Raw genomic sequence first — 10,519 nt, 5'->3', positions numbered from 1 at the left:
ACAGGCAAGCCACTCACTCTCCAAAGTAGATACCCGGAAGCCCACAGCATCCCCTACATCTTCTATCACACGCACTCGGTCCTCCACTGCAGACAGCCATGCTGCGATACCATGTGCTGCATTTCCTGTAGCGTAGACTGCATAGTGGTGATGAGAGTCTCTTTTACCCCTGGAATGATCCGCTCCACCATGGCTTCAGCCAGGGTCGCATAATCGGTGCCCTGACGGTCATACAAATCGTCTCCTGCAAGTAGCCTGGATTGCGAGGGGGTTGGGGAGGCAGCCCTATTTGAGGCCGGGGAGGAGGCCATACTGGAATGGCCGCTCCGGCTTCTTGGGGTTCGCATAACTTCTTTTTTGGCTATTCTTCGGCCTATAGGCACCAGGAACCGGTCAATACAATGCACCCTACCAAAGCGGAGAGAAAGGTGAGGCACAATCGGGTAATTGCGGGTGTTTAGGGCATTAAGAGAGTTGGCGGGAGAGGAGCCGAAGTGCCACACGTCCTCACAACATGGCACTGGAACTGGAAGTCTCTGACATGCTATCTTTATTCTGTGGGTCAGTATGATTCCAATAATACCAAACTTGGATAATTTTTACAGCTTTTTCCTACTTAAAACCAGTAGTTCTATAAAAGGCATTACGTAGAAATTGTTTTAACTAGGGAAAAGCAGTACATTCTAGTTTTAACACAGGCGTTCAGTAAGAACTGGTTTTCACTGTAACATTTATACAGCCATGTGCCATAATCTTGTTATTAATCTGATGAAGGGGTCTGTGAACCCTGAAACACGTTGTTACTGTACTGTGTTTTTAGTGGAATAAAGATCATCTGCTTTTACCACTAATCTCATTGTCTATTGGAATAACCTAGGACATGCAGCATTTAATCTAGGAGGGCCTTTTTCTACTCCTCTTACTCATTGTGCTTTATACAGGATGGGAAACACTCTGTTCCCTCTGACTCCACATCCCTGCGGCATAGCAACCCCCGGCTTTCAATTCTCAACAGGAAGAGCTCTCAATATTCACTCCATGTTAACAACTTGACAGTCTTGGGGCATTGCTGCTGTCCATGGATTATCAAGAGGGAAGTTACCAGTGCACCCTCTTTGAGAAATGAGTGTTGGTGGATGGAAAGTTGACACTCTAGGCCCTAAATACACCACCAATAGCTAGTGAATTTGAAATGGGTTGATTATAGAAAGATAATGATTGTGACACTGATTGTGATGAGATGAATGATGATAGCTGCTTTTGGAAGAGGCCACAGGTCCTCTTTAAAGGGGCTATCCATGATTAAAAAAAACATAACAGGTTTCTTCCAAAAACAGTGCCACTCCTGTACTCCATTCACTTTAATTGAACTGAGCTGTAATACCACACACACATTAATTTATTTTTATTAATCTTGCATCCCTTTTAAAGTCTACTTTTAGTTAACAGTTTAGGATTTTTTTTTTTACTTATATAGTGCAGCATAGGTTATTATTTCATAATACAGTAGAGGCTGTTGTGTATACATTGTGTATTCCTGTTTTAGCTGACAGGCATGGATTGTCTGCCATCTTGATTCTTATTCAATATGGTTTTCAACTGCCACTTACGCTTACCATGATGCATCTGGGTTTTCAAAGAGTGTGGCTTCAGTCTCATCCTCGCACTTGCTCTTTGCAGTTAGTGACACAGATCTTCTTTTCACTCATTTCCATTATGAAGTATTATATTGTATGTGAACAATTATATCACAGCTGTCTCCTTGTCTCCCTCTTTGTTCTTACACACAAGAGAAAGCAGTGTCTACAACACAGGACACACTACAGAGCCTGCACACAGTATGATCACTTGTATACTTGCAGCTGGTCAGGGTACGGAGTCACCTACTGTCACTGAGCCTCTTGTCTCTTAAGGAAAATAGTAAGGGCAAGGAACGGAGTTAAGGGAAAATACCTTACTAGACAAATTATGTTTTAATCCTTAATAACATTAAAATAAAATGACATTTTGCTCATAAAAAAGACTGGTACAGCCAATAGTATCATATATCCTTGTATAGATTTATATTGCAATGTCCATACTGAACCTTGATTCTCTGGTTTGTGTAATTGATATTCTTCCTGTAGTGGAATTCTATGTATCAGCTACTGAGTTATCTGAGGCAAAGGTTTCTGCAGTAATATCAGGAAGTATTACTTTACTGAGAGAGTAGTGGATGCATGGAATAGCCTTCCTGCAGAAGTGGTAGCTGCAAATACAGTGATAGAGTTTAAACATGCATGGAATAAGCATAAGGCTATCCTTCATATAAGATATGGCCAGGGACTATTGATAGGATTCAGATTATTGGGCAGACTAGATGGGCCAAATGGTTTTTTATCTGCTGACACATTCTATGCTTCTATGTTTCTAATACAGAAACAGAAACATATTACAAATCATGCCAAGTTACTTAACTGACATATTTTTAGTGGTAGTCAGTGTATTAATGCATTAACACTTTTAAATTTTTTTATTGCAAGGTCCACAAGTTTAAAAACTATTTTCAGTAAAACTTGGACGTAAGGATTTAGCTCAATCTGGCTTTGCTAGAACTTTCCAGATTATCATTATGCTGGAATTGTGTCATAATATCATTTCGATTTGCACTTGTACTTGGTGCTTTGCTGTTTCAAATCCAGGGCTGTTGCAATGACACATTTCCAATTCATAACTCTTTGCTTCACACATTAGTCTCCCTTTGATTCCATATCATCAAAAATATTGCATCCCTTCAAAGAGGTTATCCAGCATGAGGGGACTTTAGTACTTACCTTCCAGACAGTAATGTAAATGCTTAGGAAGGATTTGTGCTTGTCTTGGGGCTAAATTGCTATGTTGTGAGATTACCATAATGCTGCTGCTTTTTTTCTGTGAAATGGCTATTTCCTGTTTGATTTCCTTCCCTCCAACTACAAGTTCCAAGACCCCTTGTTTGTAAGTATGAGGTCCTTTGTCTCCCTCCCCCAAATTAGCCACCCCACCCATTGCAGCACAACTGAGCTCACTTACATGCAAGCTGTGCTTGAAACAACAATTCCCTGCAGCCCTCTACAGAATGATCTGCCTCCCACCCAGCGGCCGCTGCATCCATTAAAGGGGTTGTCCGCCCCTAGACATCTTATAAGATGATCTGATAAGATGTCTGATCATGGGGGTCCCGCCACTGGGACCCCCGTGATCTCCCTGCAGAACCCAGTGTTCGTTTAGAATGCTGGTGCCGGAGGCTCATGACGTCACAACCACACCCCTTGTGATGTCACACCACGCCCCCATAATGCAAGTGTATGGGAGAAATGTGACGTCACATTGCATCGCTAGTCATCCAGCATGGAGCGAAGTTCACTCTATGCACCGGATGACTGTGGTCCCACAGCAGAGATAGCGGGGGATGCCAGCGGCAGGACCCCCGCGATCAGACATCTTATCCCCTATCCTTTGGATAGAGGATAAGAATTCTAGGGACGGAGTACCACTTTAAAGCAGACAGGCTGCTTTACAACACGTGAGTAGTGAGGTAATGTCTTGGGCCACACTACAACCTGGGAAAAGCTGAGACGACACTCATTTTGTATGCTGGTAAAAAGAATTGGGAGACCAGCCATCAAACACAGGTACAGACACTATATTATGAACTATACTGATTTTACACCCCTGTAGCATAGTCCAATAAAAAACAAAATCCTGGAATACCCCTTTCATATCTCATTTATGGTAAGGCCATAAGAACATCATACTTGGTTAGGATTTGGACAATCTAGAATCCTGGAGGCCCATTCTTCTTGTAGTTGTAAAATGTATTGCCTTTTCATTTTGGAAAATGTCTCACTTTTTGCATCAACGCATCAACTTTTTAATATTTTCTGTAGCCAAATAAAACAATAGCTGATTATTTTTTTTCATCTGCTATCCCATCATCTCTTAAAACATATTTGTTGGCTAAAACTTATGGTAACATGAGCCAAGCAGATGTTTACTGAATGCCAATAGACTCCATCTACAGAGATATCCATTATTGTTAAAGAGAATGGCAACAATTCCGGTACTTATCTCTGAGCCAAGTCATGACAACATTTTCTTTGATGCGGAACTACAGTTTAGAACCTTTTATGTGGAGCACAGTAAATAGCATTAAGCATTCTACATAAGAAAGTTGTAAACACATGATTCATGATGTCATTCCTTGCTCAAAGAGGCTTACCAAATCCTCTAATAGGCTTAACAAACAAATCAGATTATTGTAATTACAATCTTTTGTGTACAGAAAGTCATTTACGTACGTGCATTGACATACATGTTCTCGCTGGTCATTTTATGGCACGGACATAAGTCTGACTAATACATATAACTGTGCTCTAGGTCAGTGTTTCCCAACCAGTTTCAACACTACAACTCCCAGGATGCCTGGACAGGCTGTCCGGGCATGCTGGGAGTTGTAGTGTTGCAACAGCTGGAGGCACCCCGGTTGGGAAACACTGACCTAGAGCATAGTTACATCTGTTCTTAGTTGTAAATAGCAGTAAGTGTCTTTTTTGTGGTCTAGGTTCTAGTGAACTATTTGGGGGGTGCTAGTGAAGTATAGGGTGCCACATTCTGGCATTATAAGCTCTAGACTATGCATAATAACATCCTTTAACTGTTCATGTCACTATTTTTTATTTATTTATTAAAAAAAAATATTATTTTCCAATGTACAAATTAACAACCGTACAATGAAATAAGGGAGCTAATACAGTAGAATGATAAATCATAGAAGCATTGAATCAAAAGCACATTCGATACCCACCACCCCAACCACAAATACCCCACAGTGGTGATGCTATCGGCTCCTATCAGAAGGGTAGGAGGCAGAATAACAACTAAGAGACCGGAGGAGAAACTAGGGTCAGATCGGTGGGCCAAAGAAGCACCAGAAAAGGATCATTAACATAAATGAGGAACCTGACATAAAGGATAACTTAAACTGCAGTAATAACACGTAAGAGAGTAAATCCCTGACCAAAGCTAACTAAAAAGCAAGAATACAAACACTAAGACAAATAGAACAAACCGACAGATGACTAGACCAACAAACATATATACAAATGTGCAGACATACAAACACAAACGCACAGGTACACAACCACCACATGGAAAAAATCAAGACAGTGGCCCTCATTTACTATTTCAAACCCGACATGTTTTGTCGGGTTGTGCGCCAGATTCTGTCGCATTGCACCAGAAATTCTGTCTGCTCCAGATTTTGCGCCAGAATTTGCGTCAGAATTGAAAAAAACCCCGACTAACTCCCCATTTTGCTAAGAAAACCAGAAAAGGGCCGTGGATGTCTGGAAAATGGGGTGTGGTCTCCAAAAAGGGGCGTGTTCCCGACATTTTCACAAAAACCCAACATATTCACTAAGGTTTCCACATAAAATGTGCTGGATTTGAGCTGAGGAAAACCAAACAGATCAGAGCATGTGTAAAGAAAAGCAAAACGTAGGGTAAAGTGCAAAATGTAGGGAAACCTTAGTAAATACCGTGGAAAATAAATTGTAGGGAATTAAAACCTACAAAGAAACCTACACAACACTCTTAGAAAATGAGGGCCAGTATGTCTCCAGAAATCAAAAGGTTTTCAGAGCGCCCAAAGAGTCAGGGAGCCCAGCCAGTAGGTACTATTGCGTATGAACAAACGGGCACATAATCGAAGCCCAGTCAGGTGAGTCATAGTAATGAGTAAGGAAGAGCTTCCACTTTGTAAAAAATATTTTGCCCATACATTCCATATGTTGGAGCACCTCATTTCTGTCTAATGTGAATAGATAATAACGCTACTAAAATCTACCAATGAGGCCACAAAGGACGCATTAAGCTAAAAAATGTATAATTTTATTGATAAAGATAATAAGAAAAACAATGCCTCACGATACAGTGCTCAGAAAGGTATCAGATATAGCACTGAATAATGAACAACAAACCAAGGGAGGGGGTTTGGGGTACAGGTGAAGAACCTGACCTAACCGACCCTACCTAGTCTAACCCCTTGCCCTCACTACAATAAGTGTGGACAGGGAGTAGGGATAATATAAGTCACATAAACATAAAAAATGAACAATGCAATGACTTAATATGTGTATATTCTTACTCCTAATGACCTACGCGTTTCACCCTTACTTATAGTTAGGGGTTCATCAGGGCTCAGGGGAGCAGTCAACATATCACAAATAATAATCAAAAAAACTCTATAAAAAAGTGATAAACAAACAAGTGAAGCACACGTGATACAAAGGTATAGTAACCGCACATTGATACTGAGTAATGATAGATAGATGTATGAGAAGTAGATAAATCATCCCACACTGGCCACAATGGAAGAAATGTGGATCCTTAATTGTACTATGAGTAGATGAAGAATATGTCCCTTGTCCAAAGTAAGTACTCCAAGAGTAATTAGGTAAATATGAAATAGCCCAGCGTCGTATTGTAGATATAGCATCACAGGGATCACTGTTTGCCACACCCTATGTTAATGAATGTGCTAGAACCCATATATGATGGTAATAGGCTAAAAACTGATGACTGGTGTGACACACCAAATATAATAGTACAAAATGTTGGGCCAAAGGTACCCCTGACCAGATAATGTACAGCGTCAGGACGGAAAAGGTGGATTATAGATAGATTAGAGACACTTCCAGCAGAGTACCTAATGTAGGATGTTTACAACATCAGGCAGTCCAGGATACAAGATGAATAAGGTAATAAGAGAACCTGGTATCACCTCCCTAATGTGGAGGCTCCAGAGGAGACGATGACTCCCAATCCCCGGTGTCCCATGTGTGGACTCAGTGCGCGGCGCACTGAGTCCACACATGGGACACCGGGGATTGGGAGTCATCGTCTCCTCTGGAGCCTCCACATTAGGGAGGTGATACCAGGTTCTCTTATTACCTTATTCATCTTGTATCCTGGACTGCCTGATGTTGTAAACATCCTACATTAGGTACTCTGCTGGAAGTGTCTCTAATCTATCTATAATCCACCTTTTCCGTCCTGACGCTGTACATTATCTGGTCAGGGGTACCTTTGGCCCAACATTTTGTACTATTATATTTGGTGTGTCACACCAGTCATCAGTTTTTAGCCTATTACCATCATATATGGGTTCTAGCACATTCATTAACATAGGGTGTGGCAAACAGTGATCCCTGTGATGCTATATCTACAATACGACGCTGGGCTATTTCATATTTACCTAATTACTCTTGGAGTACTTACTTTGGACAAGGGACATATTCTTCATCTACTCATAGTACAATTAAGGATCCACATTTCTTCCATTGTGGCCAGTGTGGGATGATTTATCTACTTCTCATACATCTATCTATCATTACTCAGTATCAATGTGCGGTTACTATACCTTTGTATCACGTGTGCTTCACTTGTTTGTTTATCACTTTTTTATAGAGTTTTTTTGATTATTATTTGTGATATGTTGACTGCTCCCCTGAGCCCTGATGAACCCCTAACTATAAGTAAGGGTGAAACGCGTAGGTCATTAGGAGTAAGAATATACACATATTAAGTCATTGCATTGTTCATTTTTTATGTTTATGTGACTTATATTATCCCTACTCCCTGTCCACACTTATTGTAGTGAGGGCAAGGGGTTAGACTAGGTAGGGTCGGTTAGGTCAGGTTCTTCACCTGTACCCCAAACCCCCTCCCTTGGTTTGTTGTTCATTATTCAGTGCTATATCTGATACCTTTCTGAGCACTGTATCGTGAGGCATTGTTTTTCTTATTATCTTTATCAATAAAATTATACATTTTTTAGCTTAATGCGTCCTTTGTGGCCTCATTGGTAGATTTTAGTAGCGTTATTATTTTGGCAAATTGTCTCCAAGGGCATATATATTACTGGCTGAAGCACCATACATCTCCTTTTTTCTGATTTTAATGTGAATAGATGTTTCAGCAATTCTATAAGATGGGGCATAGATGGTAAAGAGGTTGAGAGAAAATCCCTTAGTAGTCTCAATTTTGCCAAAACAATCACTGAGTGGGCTATAGATGTAGGTGGGTATAAGAAAAGGCACCTGGTGAACCCGACACCGAAATATTAACCCCTACAGGACCCATGAGGTAACGTTATATCATGATACCCTGGGTATGCCTGCTAAAATCAGGAGTGAGGAGTGAGGTGGCAGGGGAGCCACCCCTCCTATCCCTGCTATTGGTCGTATAGACGCGACGACCAATAACAGATTGGGGGCTGGGGGGTTAAGTTTTGGTTTCCCCGTTCTGCCCACCCACTGTAGGCGGGGCAGAATGGCGAAACTGACGGGGACCGGCGTCGAAGTCCACTTACCCATCCGTGGCAGCGGAGCAACAATCGGAGACGAAGATCAGCGGCAGAAGAGCACGGCGATGCAGCTCCCTGAATTCTACGGAAGCCGGTGAGTTGCCTAGCAACATCTGGAGGGCTACAGTTTGAGACCACTATACAGTGGTCTCAAACTGTAGCCCTCCAGATGTTGCAAAACTACAACTCCCGGCATGCCCAGATAGCTGTTTTGACAGGCTGGGATTTGTAGTTTTGCAACAGATGGAGGGCTACAGTTTGAGAACACTATACAGTGGTCTCTAAACTGTACCCTTCTGATCTTGCAAAACTACAACTCCTAGCATGCGCACACAGCTGTTTGTTGTCTGGGCATGCTGGGATTTGTAGTTTTGCAACATCTGGAGGGCCACAGTTTGGAGATCATTGTACAGTGGTCTCTAAACTTTAACTCTCCAGATGATGCAAAACTGCAAATTCCAGCATGCCCAAACAGCTGTCTTGCCATGCTGGGAGTTGTAATTGCGTACCCCCAGCTGTTGCATAACTACATCTCCCAGCATGCCCTTCGGTGATTAGTACATGCTAGGAGTTGTGGTTTTGCAACAGCTGGAGGCACACTGGTTAGAAAATGCTGAGTTAGGTAACAGAACCTAACAGAAGGTTTTCCAACCAGTGTGCCTCCAGCTGTTGCAAAGTACAACTCCCAGCATGCACGGTCTGTCAGTACATGCTGGGAGTTGTAGTTTTGAAACAGCTGGAGGCTTGCCCCAGCATGTGAATGTACAGGGTACATTCACACTGGCGGGTTTACAGTAAGTTTCTTGAAGTTTGAGCTGCGGCAAATTTTTTGCCGCAGCGCAATCTCCTAGCGGGAAACTCACCGTAACCCGCCAGTGCTAATGTACCCTAAAAACATTACACTACACTAACACATAATAAAGGGTAAAACACAACATATACACCCCTTACACTGTCCCCCCCCAAAAAAAAATGAAAAATGTATTGTACAGCAGTGTTTCCAAAACAGAGCCTCCAGCTGTTGCAAAACAACAACTCCCAGCATTTCCACCCCTATGCAATCCCTAATGTAGTCCTCAAATGCGCATGGCGCTCTCACTTTGGAGCCCTGTCGTATTTCAAGGAAACAGTTTAGGGCCACAAATGGGGTATTTCCGTACTCAGGAGAAATTGCACTACAAATTTTGGGGGGCTTTTTCTCCTTTTACCCCTTATGAAAAGGAAATGTTGGGGGCTACACCAGCCTGTTAGTGTAAAAAAATAAAAAAATTTACGCTAACATACTGGTGTTGCCCCATACTTTTTATTTTCACAGGCGGTAAAAGGAAAAAAAAAAAAACACAATTTGTAAAGCAATTTCTCCTGAGTACGGAAATACCCCATATGTGGGCGTAAAATGCTCTGCGGGTGCACAACAAGGCTCAGGAGTGAGAGTGCAATATGTACATTTGAGGCCTAAATTGGTGATTTGCACAGGGGTGGGTGATTTTACAGCGGTTCTGACATAAACACAAAAAAATAAATACCCACATGTTACCCCATTTTGGAAACTACACTCCTCATGGAACGTAACAAGGGGTATAGTGAGCCTTAACACCCCACAGGTGTTTGACAAATTTTTGTTAAAGTTAGATGGGAAAATGAAAAAAAAAATTTTTTTTCACAAAAATGCTGGTGTTACCCTAAATTTTTCATTTTCACAAGGAAACATAGGAAAAAGCCACCCAAAAGGGTAAGAACATACCCCATATGTGGATGTAAAGTGCTCTGCTGGTGAACTACAATGCTCAGAAGAGAAGGAGCTCCATTGGGCTTTTGAAGAGAAAATTTGTCCGGAATTGAAGGCCACATGTGTTTACAAAGCCCCCATAGTGCCAGAACAATGCAACCCCCACATGTGACCCCATTTTGGAAACTACACCCCTCATGTAATGTAATAAGGGGTAAAGTGAGCATTTACGCCCCACAGGTGTCTGGCAGATTTTTGGAACAGTGGTCCGTTAAAATGAAAAATGTAATTTTTCATTTGCACAGCCCACTGTTCCAAAGATCTGTCAAACGCCAGTGGGGTGTAAATACTCACTGCACCCCTTATTAAATTCTGTGAGGGGTGTAGTTTCCAAAGTGATATCA

The sequence above is a fragment of the Hyla sarda genome, chromosome 3 (assembly GCF_029499605.1).
Source record: "Hyla sarda isolate aHylSar1 chromosome 3, aHylSar1.hap1, whole genome shotgun sequence".
Taxonomy (NCBI): domain Eukaryota; kingdom Metazoa; phylum Chordata; class Amphibia; order Anura; family Hylidae; genus Hyla; species Hyla sarda.
Note: the sequence above shows the minus strand (reverse complement) of the source record.